Genomic DNA, 23,186 nt, shown 5'->3' on the forward strand with positions numbered 1-23,186 from the left:
AAACATTTACAAGTCATTGTAAAAAAAAATATGCATTTGACTTTTGGTTTACTGGAAATGTGCTTATAGCACAAGTTAACTTGTCTACTTAACAAAGTTAACTTTGTTAAGTACTAGACATATGCATTGTTATTTGCATAAAGTAAAAATAAAGTTCTCTCAAAACAAAAATGCAATTTTGTAGTTGACATGCTGCTTGACAACTCAAATTTGTAACTACAACTAAACTACTGGTCAATTTTTGACCCGTATTGGCAGAAGACCTTGGAAAATTCACTGGGGAGCAGCAGTAAGCCCGAGTAGTATCTTACAAAGACTAATTTGTACATCTTATATCAGTTTCTCATTGAGAAATTGATATAAAATGTATAAGAAAACAGCTAGTAAATTTGGTACATCTTGGTATTCTGTCAAATGCAAGATGTTCCCATTCATTACAATGCTGCAGAAACCTGCAAAAATGATGAGTAGAGAATTTCCACATGAACAGAAACATGATGCTACACAATACCTAGTTTTCAGATGAAGCCATCTTCATTTGAGACTGGAAATGAAAAAATTTAGAACTTCCCACTAGCTCAATCAGAAAAGCAGTCATGTGGGGGTGAAGAAACCAAAACTTAACTCAACAATATTATACATTGTGGTAGCTTATGGCAACTCAGCTTCCTATGAAAATAGGACAGTATTTTATGAAGCTTCTTCACATATTATCATGACAATCAAGAGAATTTTTGGCCAGAGTTCATGAACCAACATGTTTTCTTAAATGTTGTTCCATAGAAACAACTCACTTGAGGCTGGACTGGTCATTTCTTGTAAAAGTTACACCTTTTGCAAGAATAGGTCTAGGCACAGCATGAATATTTTTGCTCACTTTTTTGGCTAGAAACCATTTTATTAAAAAAAATTTCTTGGGTTGCATACTTTTAAATTCATTGTCACAAGTTATGCAGCTTACTCAGTCTGACATCTACAACAGCAATCATAGTTCTGTAAGTTCTAGTGCCATCAATTAACTTTTTTGTAATTCCAGAGAAGTAATTTACAGTGTGCAGAAAGAAAAATTTATCAAAATTCATGTCTTTCAAAGACAAAGAGCATGTTATTCAGTAATCAAATTAGCATAAAAAAAAACTTACAGGGCTTCTAATTCAGCATTGATTCTAGGCAGCACAAACCTATAAAAACAAAAATTAAAAATCTTCACAAAATGCATGTTACTATAACTAAGAGTCGTACCTGCATAAAAATAACCAGAATCAGATTTATTAAGTAATCATTTCTTTTCATAAACACGGACTCAAAAAAAGTCATCCTTTTCTAGTACAGGGAACTTAACTATAGCATACTATTGCTCATAAAATTTATAATCCTTCACTTAAATCCAAATTACCAGAAATGCATCAACTCCAATGTCTGACTGAATCTGCCATTGCACCAGCTAACTCAATAGTAAAAACATGTTACAGTTGTTACTTACTCAATTTGCCTATCTATAAGCATAGCATTATTCAAAAAGAATTAAAAAACTTCTCCATATTGTGATTTAAAATGTTTTTATTTTCCATTGCTTATAAGAGCAATATGGTATAAGAAATACCATATTTTCAGCAAAGTTCTTAATTTTGCCCTGCACTAGTTTTTTAATCAGAAGTAAAGCCCCAAAGATTGTACAAGTACAAAATGTGCTGCCTTTGAGGAAATGGGAAGGCACAGTTTTGCTTTTTCAATTAAAATAATCAGTGGTACAGATCAAAATTAATAACTGTGCTGAAAATAAAGTGAACTTCTTATACCACCCAAATGAAGGACTATCAAATTTTACAAGTTCAGAAGTTAAGTAATAAGTGGAAAAATTTATGGATATTTTCAATCAGAAATATTAGAAACTTACTTGCTCTTACTTTCAGACAAATGCCAGCTTTGAATGAAACCTAAAAAAAAAAAAAAAATTAGTATGCACTGGTAAAAGTATTAACATGTACTGTTGTTTCTTCAAAGAAAAACAAATCAGACTTAGTAATAATCATTCCTTCATTAACATGGACTAAAGTCATCACTTTTGAACAAATTAAAGTACTATAAGATTTTCACTGATTACACATAAAAGGGTAGGCAAAATAATGAAAACATCTGACAAAAAAGTTTCTGCAATGGCTGTATGAGGTATTTATTAATGTTCAGTAATTTTTTTTTTTTTTGCAGGTATTATTGCAAGGGAAAGTTTCAAATGTCTGAATTCAAAGAGGTCAAATTTTGGTACACATTTAGCAGGAACAGTGATTAAATCTGCTGATTTAGTTTAACATATCCAGAGTTTCAGCAATCCATTTTCTAGCAAAATCAAATTGCTGAGATTTTGACAAAAACTTCATAAAGCTGAAATTTGTGGCAGAGCCATTTTAAATCAACCTTAAAAAGGGTAATGCTAGAAAGAGGATGCAATGGTGTAAGAAGCACAAAAACTAGACACTTGATTGTAAACATTGTCAATCAGAATTCACTTTTGATAAAATAAAAAAAAATTGCTTGGCAGATGCCAAAGGAAGCACAAAGACTATTGTGCCAACTGAAACATCAACAATGGTTTTGGAAGCAATATCTTGATATTGCTTTAGGTCCTATTATCACTTTGAATTGGCAAATTACTGTCACCAATTACCTTGATAGACCAGGCTCAATCCCTCTATGCACTGTTTCCCCACAAATGATGCTATGTTTCAACACAATAATGCTCCAATACAGCCAGAAATGCCAATCTTGTTTTGAGGAGTGTGAATCTGAGTTAAGCATTTCCTATGGCCTGCAGCACAGACTTAAACATTACCAAGCCAGTGGGCATATTGGAGGAGAGAAGCAAACTTCTTCCATCTTCACATCACTCAAGGGAGCTTGAAACATTCTTTCATGGAGAATGGTCCAATATTCCTCTTAAGACAGTTTGAATATATTCCACATAGAATACAGGCTGTTTTAAAAACAAAGGGTGACCCAACACCACATTACTTAGTGGATAACTCCAACTCTTACCACAGGTATCTATAATAAAACCACCTGCCTCAATTTTAATAAATTAAGACAAGTTAAATTCAAATCTGTGCCATCTTTGTTATTTAAGAAAATAACAAAAAGGTAATTATTTAAAAAAATTAATAGCTAGCCATACACCCTCTTTCTCAGCTGGCTCTCAAAACATGTGGTACACAGTAGTGCCGTAGTACATGTTTTGTAGTCATAAAATTAGCAGATATACCTTTTAATGTTATATATGCAGATTATACCATGCTTATTAATCAAATTCCAGGGGTATCAGCATTCTCCCCAGAAAATTTTGCTAGCTGGGTGGGGAAGTGTAATACTTTCCAATATAAAATTCTGTTATTTATAAGTGACTTAAGCAATCCAGAGGAAAAATTAATTGCATAATTTAACATTATATGCTCCTGTCACATTGATTGATTGCATAGTATGTTTGAATTAATATTGATAGATTAGTGAGTTGTACCATACAGTACACAAGAATCACTTTTAGCCAAGCAGTCAATTAAATTCACCAGGCAGTGCACCCATTCAACACACACACACACACACTGGGTATAACAGCATATACCTGATAGTACAAGACTAAATGCATAATTCTATATTATACAGTTACTTATATATAAGGCATACACACCGAGTGATCACTGAATTATGACCACCCATATGAAAACAGAATGCAACCTGTTTACCACATGAGGGTCAAGAGTGTGGTAATAGTTAGTTGACCTAAGTAGCATAGATAAGGTCTCAGTAGGTAGTAAAATTCCAAGTGTGATTGGTGAGAGGAAGGATTTATCGGACTTTGATAAAGGACAGATTGTGGGTGCTCAACAAGCTGGTGCCTCGATTTCCCAAAAGGCTGAACTGGTGGAGTGTTTGAGAGCTGCCATAGTTAAAGTGTACCAGGACTGGCATCAAAATAGTTAAACGACCCGATGGCAAAACTGCAAAAGGTTGAGGCTAGAGGTGAGCACCAGGTCTGACCAGCACTGTTGAAGAGTTGACTACCCAATACAACACAGCCAACCCAGAACAATATCTGGCATGACCATGCATTGCATGTATGGGCTATACCAGCAGAAGACCCCCTACACCATCCTCTTCCAACCAAGATTCAACAGCATAGACTTGCCTGGTGCAAAGAGCTGATTGGATAAGTCACATTATTTACTCCACACCGTGAATGGTTGTGTATGGATATGGCATCAATAACATGAGGCTCTTCATGCATGGTATCAAGAGTGCAGGCAGTTGTATGGTGTGGGACATGTTTCACTGGTGGGAACTTGTAACCCTGGTACATCATTGGTCTCTGCTATTGTCAACTGCTTGCTGACAGTGTACACCCTGCCATGTTACACTTTTTCCTGAATGGCAACAGTGTCTTCCAAGATGAATGTGCTGAGCCATCAGGCACTTGTGCCGGAATGGTTTGAGGCACACACACAGTTCTGACTTCCAGCATATCGATTGGCCTCTGAACTCCACCGATATCAATCCCACAGAACACTTGCAGTACACTATGGAAAGGCATATCAGGTATCCAGATACACCAATCAACTCCATTGCTGACTGCATTACACAGCTTGGTTGGGCATACCTCCCAACTGCTTCAGACATCTTGTTGAATTAATGGCTTGTCAGATAGCTGCTGTACTGAGGGCAAAAGGAGGACCTACAAAGTATTAGGTAGGTGGTGATAATTCAGTGTATATTAAAAATAATAGAACTAGGTATTGCCTAAGAAGCAAATGCTAATAAATTTTAATTTTCAGTAAGTTATTTTACTATTTATTTTTTCAAAAACCAGAAAGGTACAGCAGTGGTACACAGCATAAGCACATTTGAGTGGAGTGCACTCAATGCCACTCTCCAAAAATGTAATCTGTTACAAAGCATAGGTCTATAAAAAAACACCTTGAAGAATGTTCCCACCAAGGAACATCTCCAAATAGGAAAAATTGCCTTTAGTGAGAACTGAAAGATAGTGACAACCAATCACTATCATTGGCCCATGTACACATAGAAAGTTGATAGTTCATGTGCTTCATTACATTAAGTGATATATATCAGTGTAGATACACCATAGCTTACCCATAAATTTGAGATGTATGTAGTGTAAGAGGCAGTTATAAATCTAATCTCATTGTGGGCACCTTCACAATGAGATAGCTGGTATTGCTGCACTACTCCAAATAAGCAATGCTTCCTCTATTCAGTGGATACCACCACCCAGATGATCATTCCAAAGCTAGTTGGCTTTGTAATCAGTGAGTGGGCTGGTAATGCAACATTCCATTACAGTTGCAAAGTTATTTCCACAATGAGAGATGCCAAATGGTGTATAAATATATGAAACATGCATGGCAGGGAAGATAGCATAAAGATAAGCCAGTCTGTAAATTGAACATAATGTACCAAATACAAAATGTCTTTTCAAATTACAATTCTTCAAATGAGGAATTTAATCCTTCTGTAATTTTTTTAATTTCTGTTGTACAAACTGACAAACTCAGCAAACAGACCATTTGAATTATGCACATGATTTTTTCCATTCATTCCTCCAATCTGCACTGTAAACACAATATCCACTGCTGACAACCACAGCAAGCTTAAACTAATATCTAGTAAGCATGCAGATTAACACAACCACATACTGGGCAATTGTTCAAATTGACATGAAGAGTTGGAAAAATAACAATTGAAAACAAAAAACTAGGTAGGTATTAAATGGTTTAATAAATTTAATGCAATTTTACTTCTGATGTTGCAATGTCACAAACATTGCAATTCCCATGCAACCCTTTGAACAAGTGATAAGCAGGCAGAAGCATTTTGTATATCAGTAGTGGATAACTTTTTCCTGCAATGTCACTGAAGGGTGATCACCCTTCAGTGACATTGCAGGAAATCCAGCCAAGACACTCTATAAAACAATCTCACTGAGGAACTTGCATTGATATAAGGATGAAACTTAACATGTTGTAAATGTGAACCATACATTCCACTCATATTGACACACACTCACTCATTTTAACTAAAATAAATGAGTACGATGCAAATTTTGCACACCAGTACATGATATTGAGAGTAAAAAGCTTAATTATTTAACAGTAAGACATATTTGAACTTTTATTTTTGGTGCATACACAGCTGTGAAGGGCAGGGGAAAAATCTACTGCACAAGCAAACTGAAATTTATTGCATTTATAAGTAGATTCTAATAGACTCCAAAGGAGTAATGGTTTTTAACTTCCAATAACAGATTGGATGTATAGCTTAGCTTAATTTCAGTCCAATAACAGCTAAAAAAAACTTACCAAACTGCTTGGTACAAAGACCAGCTAGGAGAACCTATAATTTGTGAAAGTTGATCAAAGGTTGTCAATACTCAGGCTGTAGGATACCAACTGGAAAAAAAAAGTTTTACTGTTGAATAATGTATTAGTGATTTATAATATGCAATGTTATTACATTATAATACCCAAATATTGCTAAAAAAATTTAATTCCTTAAGAAACAAAACCTTGTAGTAAAAAAGTCCCCAAACTGAAGAATCTGGAGTTGTAGACAAGGTGACTGAATTTTGTGGGCATCCCAATTTTCAGCTCTATGGAGTAGTGCTCCCAATGTAGCATGCATTACAACCAGGTTGGCATTTAATTAAATATTATGTTATTGATGTTGCTTATTGGATATTAGTGTCTTTATATATGTATTAAAAGATTTATTGTATGAAGAAAATATTAATGTAATGTGTTTCCAAACACTTGGCAAAACTGTCTGGAAAGACTGCTGTGATAGGGTAGAATAATTAGTGTGTTCTGTTTGGTGTTATGATTATGCAGGTTATTGACATGCACCAGAAATTGTGTTTAATTGTTAGTTATCTCCTGGCTGTGAATTTCTTTGTGAGATGTAATTCAGTGGATAAATAGTCTTGTGAAGAACTGAACTCTGCATTGTGGATTTGATTGTAAAGAACAGACTTTTGTAGTGAGTGGGTGATGTGATTCAAAATGTAGATATTTTCCCATGTGCACCTTTCCTGTAGATCTTGGTTCCTAGTTTGGTACCTATTTTATACATTGTGAGGTTAAGAAAGTTGATTTTATTGTCTATTTCTAGTGTATTTAATCTTTCATGTATTGTATTGAACTTAATAAAAAACCATCCCAACTTCATGTAAATAAGCAGTTCAATCAAGGTGAGTATAGTCTATTAAGCATTACTGCTATTAACACTATTAAGTTGATTATACAGCAGTATATTAAGCTCTATAAATCATCTAAGATAGTATAATAGATATTGATGAACTCCATTGTTGTGGATAGGTGAAATGGGTTCTTTTTCACTGATGCTGTATAAGTTTGTTTTCCTTGCATCATTTGCCACCATTAAATCACTCCCTGCTGAAAGGAGTAATGGTGATTAGTGTTCATTTACATTTTGAAAATCATTCATGTGTATGCACATCCAGATCAAAAATTTTTCAAGTGTGCACAAGGAATGGTTAGCCACATTTTGCTGACTATGCATTTGAAATCTGGCTTATATCCATAAGCTTATTTTTTATAGCAAGTAACTAATTTTAACAATAATACTGATCAAGTCACATCTGTTAAAAGAATAAATTTAAGTATGGCTGGAAAAGTAAGAATATGGTGACAATAATACAAATAAAATCCACATTAACTATTAAGTCAGATAAAAACATTTTCTGTGTCAGTCTTTCTAAATAATAGGCAACTGAGGTAAACTTGTTCTTTTACAAATATTGATACAAATGCAGAATGAAACCAAGGAAATATGATAATGCAAGTTAGATATAATATATTAGATGTAATAATTATATGCATGTATATAAACTAGTTTCAAATAAATGGCAACAAAAAGTACATTTTGCAATGTCCAGTTTTTTTTGATTATGTAAGACTTATGTTTTCAGACAGGGTAGCTCTCCTAGAACAGGGGTGGACAAAGAGTTGATTGCAATCTACCAGTACATTGTGGCTTTAATTTTGGTTGATCATGACGAATTTTAAATATACTGTGTTTATAAAAATAAATTAGTCAAAATCTAAATATTATTATGCCCCACTGCATATGCTTATTACAAATCCATTGCATGTGAATACTTTAAGTAAGCTTATTATTAGCCATATGGTGCAAGCAAGCCTGAGGCTTATGCTGTGGAGATTGAGAGAGACAGAAGTAGAAAGGAATCACCACAAAAAAGAATCCTGGGTGTGCTAAGCCCATACTCACAAGATGAGCCCTGTTGACTGAAAATTCATGCAGTTGGAGAGCATCATCATGTATGAAATTCTTATTTAGCTTACTTAATATTAATAAGTGTACAGTACTTAAACTAATTTAATATCCTATCCTTTGATTAATATGTAGGTTAGTGCAAATGCATCATTTTAACACAGCTATCTACCAAAGTAGTTAAATTAAATTGTTTTGTTTATATCTCATATTGTGACTGCCTTCAAAACGAGTTGCCATGATATTGTACTACCTCAAATAAATAACCCTTGTATATATCAAGCATTATTTTTGAGGTAGTACAATATCATGGCAACTTGTTGTGAAGGCAGTCACAATGAGATAAAAAACAAAACAATTTAATTTAACTACTTTGGTAGATAGCTTGTTAAAATGATGCATTTGCACTAACCTACATATTAGTCATTCTACATTGTAGCATGAGGCCTTTGCCCTTAAATACTTTAGTCTATATCAATACACACCATCAGGCAACTCTAATATTGTGAAGTTAATACTTCATAACTGGGTTGTCACTATTGCAACACCAGGGTACCTGCCACCCACCGAAGAAAGGCCGGATCAAACATTCCCTTTCCAGAAAGTCGTCCGATGAGGTTGTGCCATTTCAAGGTCTTTCCAGATATCGTAAGCAGTGTTGCCAACTCTTAATAATATTTCCCGCTAGCCGCATACTCAAAATCCGCTATTTTTAGCACTTGACCCGCCAAATTTTTTAAATTTTCATTTGTTTGTACTTTGTAGTGAATAAAAACAAACAAACAAATAGTATATATAAATAGTTATTTATTTTTCTGTTTTTAATATAAAATCAATATCTAAAAATCTAAATTAATTTCGAAATTCAATACCTCCTCATCATATGCTTCATGTGTACCTATTTTGCGAAGCACTTCTTCAAGTAAAACATAATTTTTACAACACTTTTCAACTCTTTTGAGCCCGTATCGTACTGATAAGATTGCATTAACCGTGCCAACACTCATTCTGTTGCGTGTTTTGTTTTTTACTAGATTTAAGTTGCTGAATATTCTTTCCACATCTGCATTGGATAATGGCAAAATTAAAATACCCAATGCAAATCGCTAATTTCTTTAAATGGATTTTTACCGCTTGCATCTCGATATTTCGAAACTTCTGACCTCTTCATTGTATTGTTGATGTTTTCCCATTTAACGAGAGTAATGTTTATATACTGTTGCTCAATTTTTTCAATTTCTACTTCAGACAATTTTAAATTTTGTAATAAATTTATCAGTGGTTCTTTTTGTTGCTTATTGATACAAATCAATCAAGAAATTACGGCCTCTCTCTCTCTCTCTCTCTCTCTCTCTCTCTCTCTCTCTCACACAGGGGGTAACTCGGGAATTTTTTTTTTTTTTGGCTGGTGCAGCATAAGCCTCAGGCTTCCTTGTACCATATGGCTAATAATAATGTGTATTTGGTAAAAACATTTTATTGGCAATCATCGACAATAGCGTGTTTAAATCATGTAGTAATAATGTAGGATCGGCAGTATTTGATTCAAAAGATTTGTTTACTCTTTGTACTTTAGATAAGATAGGTTTTAAAATAAAATATATGCTAAATTACTTTCATCTTTGAACATTGAATAAAGAAGTTCTGCAGTATAACATTTGTCAGTCAAACGAGTTATTTCGAAATGGGCTTTTAATTCAATATACTGTTCTAAAATTCTTGTTATAGCAACTTCAATGGATAACCACCTTGTTTGACACGAATGAACTATCTTTTTCGTATCTGCACAATCGTTTATGGCACTGTATAAATATTTGAATTGATTTTGTCGGCTGGTGGATTTACTAAACGCACGATTTTGCATTGCACGAGGGTTCTAGGAATACAACTATCGTGCTATACGAGGACTGACTATACTAAGATATTATTACACTGTGGTTATTAGAAATAATTATTACTTATTACTTATTGCTCTGTGTTTATTAGAAACGTTGAAAGAGATGTCGGTAATTCGGATCGCATTTCTTGGAAGCCAAACAAATACGACGAAGAAAAATTATCCAATGCCATTCCTTCCCTGTTTCAAAAAAAGCGTCATTAGAATTTTTTCCACATTTTTAGATTTGATTCAACAATTTAAAGCTATGACCCAATGATCAGGTCGTTTGACCGCGAGCGTAACTACGTAAAATTGTTGGGGTTCTCCTCAGGGAAATCCAGAATAATATAAAACCGATTCTTCGCTTTATAAAAAAAAACTATGAAATATGATATCCCTACTATTTCAATTATGAATTATTTTTATTGTTAATTAAAAAATAATTGAACAATTAATTTAATATTTCTTAATATAAATGTTACATTGCCAAAATACATAAAATGCTAAATATTTATACTCTTCCCGCTAAAAAATCCGCAATCCGCTATTTCATATTTTTATCCGCTAAACCTGAAGCAATTCCGCTAAATCTAGCGGGAAAACCGCTAAAATGGCAACACTGATCGTAAGTTCTAATATTAAGTTTTCTTGCTGGCCTTGCAAAAGTTCCCAGGGCGGGATTAGTGCCCGTGGGCACACCTATTGTTTTTTTTAAATGAGTTCTTACATACGTGAGAACCTTGGAATTCACTTTGCATCCAGAGTACAAACCAAGACAAGTGATTGAGGGTTTAGCAAAATGTGTAAACTTATCCAGATTGCAGGGGTTTACCCTCCTGCCCTTGAGGAAATACCAGGTAGTCTGTAAAGACTGTGACAAGAGATGTTGCTTAGGGTCTTCCCATTTGAAAACCAAGTGATACACACCCTCACTTGGTGGGTAGCATTAGGAAATATCACAATAGAGCAGTATCCAGTCAAAATGCCGAACATATTTAAAAACGTCATTAGAAACCTATGGCAAAGTCTTGAAAATAGAAATGCATGAGTGGGAAGGCTTTCCAGAGTTGTATACAGGGGAAAGTTACACTGCAAATGGAAATGAGAAAGCCGGTTCAGTTCCAAACATTATCTATGTTATGGGGAATAGACTACTTCTGAACTATAGAGGGGTAGAAAAGAAATGCAGCAGCTTGGATCATCTAGGGGCGAATTGCACGAAAGGGCGTTGCTATAATTGCAAAGAAATGGGGTACATTAGCAATGACTGCCCCAAAGCATACAATAAATGTGGAGAGACGAGCCACAAAGCAGGCAGCTGCCCCATATGCAGAGGCCATCAGAGGAAGGGAAGAAAAAGGTGGTGAAAAGAATCTGAATAAGGGAAACATGGTCATTTTAAGGCCACAGGGAGCCACAAAAAAAAAAATTCAGCAGAACCAGCTAATTTAATCACAGGAATAGAGTGGAAGGGGGTTACACATATCAGACAAGATACCCCCATATTAATGGAAACAGAAAATAAGAGGTCAGAAGAGGGGGGAAAAACAAAAATGAAGAAAGTCTAGGGGAGGAAGGAAAAAGAAAGACAAATTGTAGAAAAGGGAAAGGAGATAATACATTGAATGAGTTAAGTTCAGGCAATTCTGAAACAGAAGAGGCATTAGGTGTGGGAAGTGACAAACTACTGGGGGTGGAGCATTTAAAGCAACATGTGCCAGCAGGAGGGGAAACATTAACTGTTAAATTAGCAGAATGGGAGCAGTGGCTAGGGAAGCCTAGAATAGTGTTAGAGCACAATCAGGAAGGCAAAGTAGGTAACATCCAATTCATGTGGAGAGATTTTTTGGTGGGACAAAATGTCTGGAGTTTTGGCTCAAGGAATGCTAAGGGGGTAGGCATCAGTCTTGCCACCAATTATAGGAAAATTCTACAATCTCCAAAAGGGACATAGAAGGGAAAATAATTTGCATTGAATGGAAACTAGGGTTGCACACAATAAGACTAGTGAATGTATATGCACCAAACACCACTCCAGAATGGAAGCAGATATTCAGTAGCCTACATCTTTTTATGTTGGAGGCCCAATTTATCATACTAGGAGGAGACTGGAATTGAGTGTTAGACCCAGTAAAAGACAAGACAGGTATGGGGGATCCAACAACAGGGAGCTGCTTGGAGCTAAATAGTCTGGGCTCAAAACATGACCTGATAGATATATGGAGGAAGAAATCTCATGTCATGGAGCCACCTGGTCTAGGGGAACGTTAGGGACTCACATTGACAGGTTCTATGTCCCAAGTAAGATAGCAGACAAAATAAGTCTTGTAAGGCACATTAACATTTTGGGACCTCACATAATAACAGATCACAAATTAATGAACTTTCCATTAAGCTTAACTGTAGAGCAGGGGAAGGGCACCTGGAGGTTAAAACCGGTGCTCTTGCAAGGTGACCCACAGGATATTAAAAGACTAACACAACTTTTGAGAAATCCCAATCACCGGACAGAAGGGAGCTGGGCACACTACAAAAATGCAATAAAAACAGCCTTTCAAAAATTAACAAGGTAAAAGTACCTGGAAAGCAGGAGAGAGAGCTAAGGCATCTCTATGAAGTTTGGAGACTCCTAAAGTCTTGTCAGGATGTGGGAGAAAGGGAAATACAAAAAGAAATCCTGTTGCTATTAGAGAGGCAGGCAGAAAATGAAGCTATCCAGATGTGCATATGTTATAGAAAAGCAGATAATTCATCTGCCTTCTTCTACAAGCAATTTAACAGATCACACAGAGACAGCAGTTTAATCCATCAAATACAGGAAGGCCCACACCAATATCAGAAAACCAGTGACATTAAGTGTTTTGCAAATGTTTATAAGCAAAAGTTCACAGCATTTAGAGGACCAGCTTTACTAGAAAGCTGGGAAATACCAGGGTTTTTGGCAATTCATAGACAAAGCCAGGATCAACCTATCCTGCTAAGTGAACTATCACTAGCATTGAAAGAAATGAAAGGAGGTAAAACACCAGATCCAGATGGGCTAACAGTGGAGTTTTATAAAAAGTACTGGAAGGAAATTGGGCCAGTTTTGGCCACCATCTTCTCCAGAAGGGGTAGTACTGGAAGAATTTATAGAAGCCCAAACCATATTTCTTAAAATAACAGGGTAAAACGGGGAAAGAAGTGGATGCCAGTATCACTGCTTAATACAGATTATAAACTGTATGCCAAAGTACTAAATGCCCAACTGAAAAAGCACTTCGAGCACATTATAGGTCCCAATCAAACATATGCAATCCCAACAAGATCTATGATGGCAATTTCTAAAAGATTTGCAAGCATACTGCAAGCAGAAACAATACAGCATAGTGGTGGCAGTACTTGATTTGGCAAAGGCCTTCAATAAACTCTCCCACGAGTACCTAAGGAATTTGATGCATACAGTCCAAATGGGGTCTTTGCTTAGAACAGATATTATAAGTCTGTACAAAGGGGCACAAACTACTCTTGATTAATGGCTATAGCTCAGAAAATAAAACAGGAATGGGGTTAGACAGGGATGCCCACTAAGCCCTACACTATTTTCATTGGCACTGGAACCCATATTGAGGCAATTAACCATTTCTGAAAACATCAGGGGGGTTCATCTTCCTGGGCCGCACTCTGATTGCAAATACGTAGCACATGCGGATGACATGATCCTAACCCTAGCGGATAGCAGTTCCATACAAAGAGTACTGGATACTTTCAGTCATTTTAGCCTATCAAGTGGTCTGTGTCTAAACAAAAGCAAGACCAAATGCCAACAGTGGGGAATTAAGGCTCCAGTACAATTGCTAGCAGGCCTGACAGCACCTATAACCATCCTGGGGGTATCTTTTGCAAAATGTCTGGTAGCATCGTCCCAGCCATTACCAGACTCTTGGGAGGATGCTCTGTCAGAGTGGAATCTGGGGATGCTATCTTTCTCTGGAAGAGTGTGCATTATGTGGACAATTCTGGTACCGATCCTGATGAACATTGTGCCATTTAATTACTGCACACAGAAAGTTAACCCGAAGACTAAGTTTTTCTGGAACAGTGAGGGGGCTATGCAGTACCATGGTTAAAGTGGGCATGTGCTAAAACATACAGACTGCCCTATGGGGAGGGCATGTAGCAGCTGCCTTAGTAATACACAGACACCTGCCAGTGGAGAAAAATAAAGCCAAATTCTGGGGGCATATGAATGTTGAGTGCATATTGTAAGGCATGTGAAACATGCATTTTTCTCTTGTCTGGTTACTCAGTGCATCTTGATTAGTGTGCATAAAACAATGAGGATACTGCACTTGACTAGGGAACAAGTACTATTTCTACAGTTTCCAGAGCAACGAGCATCCTGATATACCTCCTAAATGAAGGTAAATATCAAGCTTGGAAAATCAGGAAAAGAAAAGGCTCTGCAGCAGAGGTGTCAAAATGCACCCTTTGAATGATGCATGCTGCAATAAGAAGATTCTTGGTACTAGAGTTACTGCAACTCAGAAGGCAAAGATTTTTACAGTTATGGTGCTTCCCCACACCTCTATGTTGACTAATAGATAATAACATATGTGCAGCTTAGATGGTAATGATCAATCTAGGCTAGGGGTGTTACATACCAACCAGATTAGCTTAGTTATTAGGGGATAGGGACCAAGTCAGCTGCAGGCATTTGGTCTCTCTCCTGTATGTACAGCAGCTAAGCTTTGAAAGCTGCAGGTGGTAAAAGGAGTGTGTAAGAGGGGGATGACCCTAGAACCCATGTAGGGCAAGCCTACTCCAGGTGGCCGCCAACTTGGTGGTCACATGGACTGGGCCTTCCTTGGAGTGTGTAAGTGGACGAGTGAGCAGCCCAATTGGGTTGAGTCAGATGAGTGAATAAGGGCACTGTCCCTTTTTGGGTTTTTTTAAAGCCATACAGGCCACTAGATAGTCCCAAAGTAGGACCAATAAAGGGTCCCCGAAGGGTTAATTCCATAGAAATATCTGGAAACTGGAAAGCACGTCTGGTCTAACCAGTACATCTACCCACTGAAGGCTAAAGAGCCAGAAACAGCACCAGAGGAAGATCTTAATCATCTTTGCAGGACTGACTGGGTAACAACAGTCCCCATCAGGGGATGCATTGCCCAGCCAGGGCATGGAACTCCAAGTTCTTACGAATTATAACTAATTATCCCTTTCATTCTACGGCATCTTTTCCTCTCCCTCTCTTACTATCACTTTCCTACCTCTTTCTTTGCTCAGTCTTATAGGGATATTGAGGATAACATATCTTTATCCCATACCATATTTCAAAACGGTGCTGCTCGAGGGGCCTCATGGCCACTGAGGCCCCTCGAATGGGTAACAGACCCCTTCATTGGGGAAGGGCTGCCCATTCACGGAATATGAAATCACATGAATGAGCTGAAGAAATAACTGTCCCTTTCCTTCTTCATTGGCATCTTCTACCTCTCCATTGCTCTAATAGGGGTAGTGTGTGGATAACTGAGAATCATTATCTCTTACCTTTTTTTCAAACTGTGCCATCTGGGGGGCCTGATGGCCACTGAGTTTCCTCGAATAGGTAACAACAATTTTCTCTACTGGGGAAGCATTGCCTATTTGAGGAATGAGCTTTGTGTGCAAGTCGAGGGAGCTGAGATTCCTCGAATAGGTAACAGTCTTCTCTACTGGGGAAGCGGTGCCTATTTGAGGAATATAGGAGCTTTGAGTGAGAGTTGAAGGAGCAACTCACCACTTTCTTCCTTCTATGGCATTTCCTTCCTCTTCTACTATCACCTTCATCTCTTTTCTAATAGGGATAGTATGAGGATAACCGAGAACTTTATGCCATACCATATTTCAAAACAGTGCCGTTTGGGTGGTGGTATCCGCTGAGAATAAGTCTTCTCCACTGGTGAAGTGTTATTTGAGGTAGTGCAATACCATGGCAACTCATTGTGAAGGCAGTCACACTGAGATATAAACAAAACAATGCCAATTTAATTTAGAAAGGCACTCCATGGTTAACACCAATTGGATTTTCTGCCTAATAGTGACCTTAGAAAAAATAAATTAAACGAACTTAAATCTAGATTATTCTCACAACAAAATTTCATGACACCTAATTTGCAATCTAAAGCAGTAACTGTAATATCATTTAATGCGAGTCATCTTGCAAAAAAAAAATGTAAACCAGTTTATGATCATTCAAAGATCATTTTTAGAAATGTCTTTGAAAATTAAGAACAAAAATGTAATTAAAAGTGCTCTTCAAGATCTGCAATTATCTCTAAATACTGTGATGCAACACATCAAAAAAATTAGTAAAAATGTGAGCAAACAATTGCAAGCTGATATTACTAATGTGTCCTTTTCTTTACAACTAGGCACCTCTGTAGCCAGGTGGGAAGGAGCAGCAGTGCGTAGCACATGCTTCTTGATTAGACTGGGGTTAGAGCCAGTCACCACCAAATATGGAGGATGCAGAAAGGTCAGGAAATGACCACTGCATATTCCCAGAGCAATATGGCCTTAGTTGCTAATACTCCTAAAAAACCAAAATCAAACTAATCTTTACAACTGGATGATTCTACAGCTGTCAGTGATACAGCTCAATTGCTTGTTTATTTGTATGGTTTTGTTAAAAGAAAGAACTAGGTCTTGATATATTTAAAGCATTCAAAAATTTTATTGAAAAAATAAATTGCCAGTACTTAAGGTCATATCAATAACATACAGAGCATCTTAACAGATTCATTGCATTGTGCAAAGGGTGATGAATTCCCAGATTTGAGTTACCACTGTATCATCCACCAACAAGTGTTAGCCAGCAAAAGAGTGTTACAGACATAACTTTCAAAATCATGAATTCCATCAGAGGACAATCTCTTCAAAGGAGACTTTTCGGTAGAGATTCAGAAACGGGTACCCCTTTCAAAATGGCGGCAAGGAGAGGAGGGGAAAAGCAATGATTGGCGGGTTGTGACTCCGCCCACTCACTGCATTCCCCTCCTCTCCTCGCCCGAGGGATTTCAAGTGACACGCGGACGGCACTTGGCACAGCAACAAAAATGGTGGCAGAAAACAAATGGTAAATCCAAGTTACAAAAATGCACGTTTTTTCGCGAAATAAAAAGTCACGTGATATTTGAATGAGTCTGATATAGCTGAAAAGGGGACAACGAAATTTCGCGAAAGAAAAGGAACTGCAAATGAACAAAATATTAATATAAAACAAAAAGTTACACGAAATGCAATCACTTGTTTCTTAGGAGGATAAAAAAAAATCCAATTTTTTCTATTCTATTTCTAAGAAAAACTATCAGATTGAACTGGCACAAAGAAAAACCACTCACCTCATTGGTCGGGTGTCCACCTTCAATCCTCGGTTATATACAGTACTTACTGCTTTTAAAAATTCAAGCGTCAGATCGCTGCTGCTGGAATTTTTCCTTCGCCACATGTACTCTGCGAGGTAGGAGTCGAATTTTACACAGCAGCAACAGGACACCCGCACAAATGAAATACAGACTAAAAATGACCACCAGAGCCTGGAAATGGCGTAATAGTAATCAGCCATTCACATTGTGTGATTGGCTGATTACTATTGATTGGCTGGTTACAGTTCGTCCTGTAATTTTTTTGTTTCAAACAAAAGACATACCTCGCAACCACGTGATATCAAAACACCACAAGTAACAAGTACGGCTATTGATTGTGGCCATTCTTTTTCTCTATTAATTTTTAATAATTTTTTTTCTGGGGGCTACCTCCCCCAGACCCCCGTCTATGTGAGGGGTTGGAACAATAAACAATACCAATAATCAATAGAAGTATCTCGCAACCACGTGTAATCAAAACACGTGTTTCCATTACCGTTAGTTACATGGCACGCAGTGAGTGTTCTCCCGTGCCAGCTGCATCCGTCTCTGAATGAGATCACGTGACGATAGGCGGAGTCAACACCCGTCAATCACTGCTGTATCGCCGCCATTTTGAAAGGGGTACCCGTTTCTGAATCTCTGCCGACTTTTCAAAATGCAATTCAATGAAAAAGAACCAAATCTAATATTACACAATGTGAGGTGGCCGAGTCAGGGTAAGTTTCTAGAGATTTCTAAGTTTGCTGAATGAAATTAAAATTTGTTGATCAAAGGGGAGATGATTATCAGCAGCTACAAGATACAGAGTGGTTGGCGTGACTGGCTTTTTTTTGGGCAGATTTTACCAGTAAGTTAAGTGATCTGAATATGGAATTACAAGGAAAAAATTAAAATGTGGGTGACATGATGAGTAGTATTTCTGCAGATAAATAAGTTTTTGGCAATGGCTAAGGATTTCAAAGAAGAAAAAAAACAATTTTGCAAATATGCAAGATCATTTGCAAAAATATCCTGTTTTTGAATTTAATGAGAAATGTTTCTGAAATTGAGAAAGTTGTGGATAATTTTGAAACCAAATTCAGTGATTTTAAAAAGAATTGAAGACATTTTTCAATATATTTCTTATCCATTTAACATCAATTTAGCTACGAAACAAATTACAGAAAAAAAAAAAACAACAACACATGCAATTTCACATGGAGAAAATATTACTTGAAAATGAAATTATTACATTGTGAAATGATATCTTCCTAAAAGCCAGGTCATCAGAAACACTTTTGGATATGTTTGCTGAGAAAAGTACCCAAATGTAAAAAATGCAGTGAACTATTAAATTCCTGTTTTGGTTCCACATATCTACGTGAATCGGCCTTTTCATATTTGAAACTAATACCAGGAGGTAAGGAAAGCGGTGAAATCTCTGAATATCAACAAACCTATCTACGCCCAGAAGGTAGCAGGGAGATGTTCCATTGGAACTCAGACGGACATGACCATCCCTCCGAAGAATCTATCTACTCTTACAGACTTGCACACAGAAGACTTTACGGTTGGCTTTATCGCAGTATATCCCCGAAAGCTTGGAAGATGACATGAAAACACAAACTACACAAATTTAAAAATGTATGAATTTAAAAGAATTCTGAATTGTATTGAATTTTAAAATTTATAAAAAACATTTTTCAATGTGTTGATTAACTTTTTTAACCATGTGCAATTAAATTGAGATGGTAAATTGCAGCTCATTTTGAAGGAAAAGTAGATCACATCACAAATTAAGTTAGCCACCCATCCTAGAACATTAGTTCAATTCCACGTTGTTTCACAAATAAAATCTATTTAACAATGAAATCTTCATTTAGAAGTAACAATGACATGGTTATCAACAACCAATACTTAATCCCAAAAAGGACAAAAATTGATGTAGTACTATTAACTGAACATTTTAAAGTAAAAAATGTTAAGGCTATGGAGCTTTAATATTTGGTGGGCTCAAGCATCTTCCACTGTTATTTAGTGGATGCTCTACAACACAGCCTTACATTAATAATGATAAAATCCTGTGGAAAGAGAAGATAGAAATGTAGCTCTTAGTTTTTGAGTTTACATTTTTATCTTCTTTCCTGTGATGATACATATACCATTTATGTGTATATCATAACAGAAAGAGACCTGGCCTATTGTAGTGGCTCCTACGATTTTTGCTGCAGACCCTTCTGAAGAAGTAAAAGTCCTAGGACCCACAGCTTTACGTTCTTACAATTAATTACATTTTATTCTTATTTCAGGTAAATTAATTTTTTACTTGCAGGCTCTCCCTATTTCTTCCATGGTTATTACACCTAATAACTCAACTCTCCTACCATATACACAAATATACTTATGATTTTTACTTTGTCTATTATTCATTATGGTTGCCAGTCCTTTGTTTATCATAGTACCTGGATCCATAACCCTGTCTTATATACATTTTATATAATTTTGTATCAACTCATAGCACATTCCTGTTTCATAAGACATTTGTAATTTCATTGCATCTTGATCATTTTTTTTTTGTGTGCTACACACATTGTTCTTTATTTACCACAGCCTAATGCAATTTTTAATATCATTACTCAGTTTACATCTGAAAAAAAATCTATCTATATATATAATTTATATATAAATACAGTATACTTCAGATTATCCAAAAAATTAAAGGAACTCATTTTGTTAATGAGTCTTTACATAACTTTATTCTACATTACATATGATACACTCCTGTGCCCTTAATCTTAAAAGTAGTTTGTTTTTATATATAATTGATCAATTCTTTTGAAAACTATTTTTACATAAGGGTGGTTCAAATAGTTCATATAACACAGAAAGCCATACCATGATTCCTTTTTAACATGGTCCCCAGCCACTGCAATGCACCTCTCCCAACAATGCTCTAGTACAATGGCTCACAAAACGTGCTCCACAGATGGGCACTTTGAATTTTACTTATGGTCAGGAGCTACATTAGAATGCAGTTGTCTACAAATCACTGAACAACAAAGGACTTTGAGACAAAAAAACAGCACCATTCTTCACACTGGCAGCTTGAGATACAAATGAGGTATCTCAATAGGGAGTTTATTCAGTTATTTTTTTGCAGTCTGAAAACTGAGCATTCTTGCAGTACTTCTTACATTGCAAGGATGGAACTAAGTGGTGGTGGTGCAATATTCATCATACACTCCTACTGGACCAGCCAAGGACAGGGAATGTCCAACATGCACAATGTTTTGGATTCTGTGTGGCAGCCCTGCCAGTTACAACATTCAGATGAGCAATTTTTATTCTACCCAAAAAATTGAGTTAAACTAGTTTCTTTAAGATTATATCCATGGCATGGGAGATCTTGATGCTTAAGCTTAGTGAATGAGACATGTTGAGTATGCCACTAACTGCAGTGGTTTTTGAGCATGGATATAATGCCTAACTTAATGGTGAAAGCACATTGTGATTCACTCCACTGTTCCATGGTTACTAAATGGCACATGGTAAAGATTACAGGTGACAATCTTCCCCACTACTTCCGCACCCAGAAAACCTGTTTGACTAGACTCCAGAATAGGGTGTGCACTTTAGAAAAAGTTTCAGACATCTGTAGATTGTGAAAGAAAAAAAAAAGTTTGATCCATGTGGTAACATTTCTTAATTTTTTTTATGGGTAAGGAGATAGATTTTAATTTCTGCAGTACTGTGCACTCCAGGCTATTGGCATTGAATTGTCGGCTGTTTTTAATACTTCCATTTTTGGCCAGTGAAAAGTTAGGTTAGTTAAGCCACTAATCCATTCCAAATTGGTGATGTCAATCAATAAAATGGGGCAAAAGTAGCATGGGTTCTTTTTAAGACTCATTTTTGGCTGGTGAATTGAGATTAGGTTACTGGGTAGAGATTCAGAAACAGGTACCCCTTCCACACTGCTAGTAAAAAAAAAAAAAAGGTTATCTTATGCTGGTGGTTTACCACCTGTTTTTAACTTATCTTGTGGCTGTTTTTAACAAGTTAAAAACAGGCACAAGATCTAAGAGACCCAATGATTATGATTTTAATAAAGTAGAACAAATGTGAGCAAAATTATTCATTCAGCAGCATTCCCAAACTGGGGTCTGTGGACCCATGGGGGTCTGCAAAACCGGTGGTTATATATATAGTGGACCACAAACGGTTTTTCATTGGTCCATAGTTCTCAGTAATTTGGGAACCACTGTCTCAAAGAATCATTCTTTTTGCCCACACCTAATAACTGGTCCAATGGAAACTAACATTGGTATCAGAATAGAACTGCTCCATCACAACTTCAGTTGAAACACGGACAATATGGATCATCATTTACCAATTTTGTATTAATACTCTAGAATTCTAGCAAAGTAATAAATTTCAAAATCATACCCAGATCACGTTTCATTCTCCAGCTTCAAATACATTGTAAACCACCTGAAAAGTTAAAACCATTTTTAGCCTATTTAACAATTAAAATATCAAAAGAAAAATGACACTTTTCTGGCTGTTGGAAAGAAATTTTTAGCAAAGGGAGGGGGAGTGAGAACACTAAAAAAAATTTAATAACATAAGAGGGATATCCCATACACATATGAATGTATTTCCACATTCAATTCATAACTTCAATCCTTCCAAAGTGCCTGCATACTTCACACAACAGCAATGTTGACTTATAATAAGTTATAATGCAAAGTTATGACTTATAGTAAGTTATAATAAGATAATGCAAATACACAAATGCAAATATTTGAAATGAATAAAAACAAGAGCAGATAGCAAAAGTTGAGACATTTTTACGCATTGGCAGTTTTAAAAATTCTGGAACCCTCTATAGAATCAAGCTGATATGATGAGATTATGCCTTCTAGGTAGCAATTCCCAGATTGCTAACGAAATGAAAAAAAAAAAAAAAAAAAAAAATTTAAGCAAAGAAAAGTTTAATTACTGTTAATAAAATATAGCAATTACACCGTTAGAAGGGTCCAATCAACTAAACAAAATTTTAGGCAGAATATCATGCATCTCTCGAAGGAAAAGCTTTACAAAAATGTACGCATGCATGCTTTTACGTACATGAATGTATGTACAGATTGAAATCAAAATGAAAAGTTTTTGGATTATTCATTATTGAAGTTGCGGGTTTAAAAGTGTTCTGCAAGGTCATAAGACATGATATATACAGCTACTATGACAAAGACATACCTAAAACCCCTTAATACTGGACGAGAACTACGATTCCCAGACATGTTCTACACAAGAACATACAACGACAATTATCAGCAACAACAGACAAAGAGAATAAACTTATCCCAACCACACTTATATATAGGGCTAGTGTAGAGGGCGCACTGCTTGAATCCCCTATACCAATGATTAATAACACATGAAGAAACACTAAAATTAAAAATTATTTTTATTTGCACTATTTGTAAAATAATTTCAAAATTCAGTTTAATGATTATTGACCACTAAACGTTGTTTTAACTCGAATGAGATGTAACTTTTATTTGGAAGAGAATGCCCTCACATAAATCTAAGACACTAAGCAAGAAAAAGCGTCA

General features: G+C 36.1%; 1 long non-coding RNA gene across 1 annotated transcript; it reads right to left on the minus strand.

The window, feature by feature from the left end:
- Positions 1-1,137: 1,137 nt before the first annotated feature.
- Positions 1,138-22,928, minus strand: LOC150078656 (uncharacterized). Its single transcript, XR_016547577.1, has 5 exons — positions 22,828-22,928; positions 22,015-22,059; positions 6,366-6,455; positions 1,898-1,937; positions 1,138-1,181 (listed from the first exon to the last, which is right to left on the minus strand). It is a non-coding gene; the product is annotated as an uncharacterized LOC150078656 (long non-coding RNA).
- Positions 22,929-23,186: the final 258 nt, after the last annotated feature.

The sequence above is a fragment of the Mastigoproctus giganteus genome, chromosome 10 (genome assembly GCF_048544385.1).
Source record: "Mastigoproctus giganteus isolate SK-2022 chromosome 10, ASM4854438v1, whole genome shotgun sequence".
NCBI lineage: Eukaryota > Metazoa > Arthropoda > Arachnida > Uropygi > Thelyphonidae > Mastigoproctus > Mastigoproctus giganteus.